This window comes from Sphaeramia orbicularis, chromosome 12, assembly GCF_902148855.1.
Source record: "Sphaeramia orbicularis chromosome 12, fSphaOr1.1, whole genome shotgun sequence".
In the NCBI taxonomy this organism is placed as follows: Eukaryota; Metazoa; Chordata; class Actinopteri; order Kurtiformes; family Apogonidae; genus Sphaeramia; species Sphaeramia orbicularis.
The window spans coordinates 63,120,667-63,125,127 of NC_043968.1; the positions used below are offsets into that span (position 1 = coordinate 63,120,667).

The 4,461-nt window shown below is 37.7% G+C and overlaps 1 long non-coding RNA gene across 1 annotated transcript; it reads right to left on the minus strand.

Moving 5' to 3' along the window:
- Positions 1 to 1,060: 1,060 nt before the first annotated feature.
- Positions 1,061 to 3,783, minus strand: LOC115430551 (uncharacterized). The gene is made up of 3 exons (XR_003936956.1): positions 3,771 to 3,783; positions 2,785 to 2,789; positions 1,061 to 1,180 (listed from the first exon to the last, which is right to left on the minus strand). It is a non-coding gene; the product is annotated as an uncharacterized LOC115430551 (long non-coding RNA).
- Positions 3,784 to 4,461: the final 678 nt, after the last annotated feature.

Consider the following 4,461-nt stretch of genomic DNA (forward strand, 5'->3'; position numbering starts at 1 on the left):
AGTGGTTTTCTGACCACACACGTGTGAGGTGAATGGTTTATCTTGGCAAAGGAGAAGTGCTCACTAACACAGATTTAGACAGATTTGTGAACAATATTTGAGAGAAATAGGATTTTTGTGTACATACAAAATGTCTTTGATCTTTGAGTTCAGGGGCCTGTTTCACAAAACTACGATAAGGGATTAAGCCAGGATATGCTGGTTATCCTGACTCAATTTATCCTTGATCCGGTTTCACAAAAGCAGGATAGGGGAAAGCAGGATATGTTTTGATATAAGTTACCATGGAGATTTATTCGGTGGAACTAGCCTGTTCCAGACCAGGCTAAATTCCAGGATTTATCTAATCTCATCCCTTATCTCAGTCAACAGTCACCAAAAATGGAAACCAATAGTTATTCCACTGCCCACTACACAATGGAATCACATTAACCAGACCCACTGTCAGTATATAAACATTTGTGATAATTAATTTCAATAATTTTACATAAATGATGATTTTAGATGATTTTGCAGTCATTAGATCAAATGTGTTTATTCAGACATTTCAAACATTATACATTTATGCAGATACAATGTTTAAAAACTGAAGTCTGTAAAGGAATAGGTTGAAGCCTAAGATCATTCTGCTGACCCCCCCCCCCCCCATTCATATTACTGAACAAAATGATAGATCTATAGATGCCTTTAGCTTAGTAACAATAGAAACAACAAAAAACTAAACAATTCAATAGTTTGAGTGGAAAAATGAAGATTCACATTCTTCATACATTTTCATGACATTTAAACATAGTTTTAAACCTAAATACTGTTGTGCAGTCTTTGAACTCAGGATTTAACTTGTTCCTAACATTTCCTCACACAGACTAAATGTCTTCATATTTGTTCTAACATGGGGTTGTTGAACACATGACTTCCTCTGAAATTAGATATACTTTCCCATATTTTAATCAAGCTCTGAATATGAACAGGCAACAGCTTTTTTATTTTGAACATAAATTGTGTTGTTTTAAAGTGGACTACTGTAAGTCACTAAACTTTAAAGCTTTTAGTTTGATAATAAACTGATGTGTGTGTGTTCCCTATAGGACACTTTATTGATCAGTGGTATTGGCCTTTTCAGAATAATGGTGATTGGATTCGTATTAGTTCAGTCAGTATTCCCCCACACCTCCATGAACTACGTCATAAAACAACTTCACTTCTTTTGTATAGTTATTCCAAGGAATTTGATTACATTTACCCTTTTAGTCTGTGTATTATTTATACTTAGGTAACTGACAGTTTCCCATAGACTACATATGTCATATAAATATAAATACACAAAAAGTAACATGATGTTCCTTTATTGAATAAGGATCAATCAAAGCAAGTAAAACCATCAGCTCCTTTAAAACTGAAGTCACATAGTGACTGTACAAGATAGAAAGAACAGAACCAAAGCATATGATGGAACAGAAGAATAAATACACATTCAAAGGTAGAATACAGCCCACATGTCTGTACACTGAAATAAATACAGGACAAATCCATGCATAACAAATGAACAGACAAATGAATGGATGCAGTAGCCTCCCTGCAACACAGTACACACAGTAAACACACAGTATATACACAGTATGTAACACAAACATCAAAACAGGCCAAATCAATTTAAATTGAATAACAAAAAACCCCCCACAAATTCCTCTGCCCCTGCAGGACGTATTTAACTTAAAACATGCATGTTAATTAAAATAATTGAACACATATTGGTCTCTGACCAGTTGACCACTGTGGTCATCAGGGAAGATGGCAGGATTGTCCCAGTCCATGTGTGATGCACTTTGGGGGGGGCTCCCTCACTCCCTCCCTCCCTCAGGCCACATTGTGGAGGACAGCACAGACCACAGTGATGTCACATGACCTCAAAGGGCTGACCCTTAAATGGTGAAGACAGTGAAAGCATGCCTTCAGGAGGTCAAAGGTCATTTGGACCCTGGTCCTTGTCCTGGCATGGGCATGACTGTAGGCCTGCTGTGGTTCCTGGGGGTCTGTGTATGGTGTCAGGAGAAAAGGCTGGTAGGTAGACCCCCTGTCCCCCAGGTAGACCCTGTCCCAGGTAGACCCCCTGTACCCCAGAAACACACCAGACAATTCATCTGTCAGTACAAACCCTCAGCATCACAACCTCATAAATGCAGCGACATTCTGGACACAGGCATGATGTAAAAAGTGGTTGTTAATAGAGGTTGTGTGGTTCACCTTGTGAGAGGCGCTGACAGATTCCAGAGGTCTGATAGACTCAGGAGTCATGGACGAAGCCAGACCACTGAGACACAACACTGATGAGACAGTCAGCATGAACCATCTGAAATGATAAGATGAAGAATATTAAACTAAACAATGAACATCACAAACAATGAGCAGTGTTCATTAACCCATAAAGGTCCAGCACTACTGTAGTGTCAGTTAACATGAATTTACTCTAAATCTAACCTTTCTTAAGTGATTTATCTCCATTTGTTACAATATTATCTTCTGTAGTTTGTATTTTATCAGTATAAATCAGATGTTTTCCAATATTTAATTCACTGATCATGTGGATGTTCAATAAAGCTCAGATTAAAGTTGATGGTTCTTCTATCAGAAACAGATCAAACTGAATAAATAGTGTCTTTCAGTCCAATCTCTCATTAACTGAATTTAAACCCAGTGTGTCCATCCACTGTCATTGATCCAACTCCATGGGTTCTACTGGGGAATCAATGTTGGAGAAGATGACGGTGTTTCCACGTTCACTACGGAGCCTCTGAACGTCCAAATGGGTCATATCTGATGACCATGAAAAGATGAACGACATTTTACACCAATTATTGACATGGATTGATAGGATTAGTGGATCAACAGGGATTAAACAGTTTAGATCAGTAGATGGTTTTGGTTGGTGATGGATGTTTGGGTCTTTATGGGTTAATTGACAATGTCATAAAGTCATGAATCATAAGATAAGATAACTTTATTTATCCCAAAGGTAAATTCACTGAAGTCAGTGAGCTCATCTATTTATCAGTTATTCAGTCTGATGGAGTTGCATTTACACAATTTCACTCACATCTACAGTCAGTTTCACTTAAAATTTCACAACTATATTTTAAGAGGTGTTAATTAACTATTTGGGTTATAATTGCGATGGTTTCAGCGGAACAGTGAGTGTGCATTTGTGCACTACTTACGCATTCAGGCAGTCTGCAGTCATTTACCGCTGTCTCTCGTTTTTATAACTGTGGTGATGTTGTCTTTCTTTTTGATTTGTTCCTTTACTTCCTCGTTAGCCAAAATGAGGAGTTTTGCATCTGACGGGGAAAAGTACGCTGCTCTAGTTATCATGGTGAATCTGTGATCGATGTCGGGGTCTATTGAGGAAGCCGGGTGCGCACACTTATCCAGGATGAGTTACACCTGGCTTGATGAATCCGTGTTCATTCATCCTGGCTTGGTCTTTGTACAACCGATTAAGCCTGGACACCCTTGTTTTGGATTCATTGAACGCTGGATGACAGAATGCTAGTTTTGTGAAACAGGCCCCAGCTCATGAAAAATGGAAGCAAAAACAGAACTGTTGTCTTTATAGTTTTGTTCAGTGTATTTGATATATGAGCAAATTGAGTTATGAGCTCGGTCACGGAACAAATTAAACTTGTAAGTCAAGGTACACAAAACATCACATCACTAAAAAACCCAACTTACCACGTAAGTAGGCAAATAAAGAATCGTGTTTTTTCCCTCACTGTACAACTGCACAACACTTTCCTGGATATTTGTCAGACAGCATAGTAAAATTCATGGAGCTACTGATTCACAATAGGATCAAGGATGAAACAATCATGTGCAGATCAGTTACGATGCTTCCCCGCAGTCGTGTTTGATCTACACAAACAAACCGATGCTTCAAAGTGAGGCGTCTTCCACAGTGTCAAATGTCAAACATGCCTCTGACTATTAAATGTAACAAAAATCTGCTACTGCCTGACCCACCCAGCCTTACATTTGAACTGTTTCTAAGTCTACACATTCACATGTTTTTTTATGTAAATATCCAATACGTAATGTTGGCTTTTATGCCTTTTTTGCTTGTACTTTGGCAATAACAGCATCTACTTATGTAACACAAAGTTGCAGCTGTTTTCATGAATGAACATTGTGCTGGTGTATTTACATACTGGGGCAATTTAACCATCAGCAGTAAAAAAAAAAGTAAATAGTCATCTACATTGTTTAATAAGTTTAGAGTTACTAATCCTATCAATACATTAAAATAATGTAAGTAAAATGCAGTTTGTCAGCTTTTCATAGTCATCAGATATGATTCATTTGGATGTGAGAGCATTATCATGTGCAACATTGATCCACTACTTACATGTAGTTTGACAAATGGTAGTGGTTGTAGACATTTATTATATCCAATTAATAAGATATTTT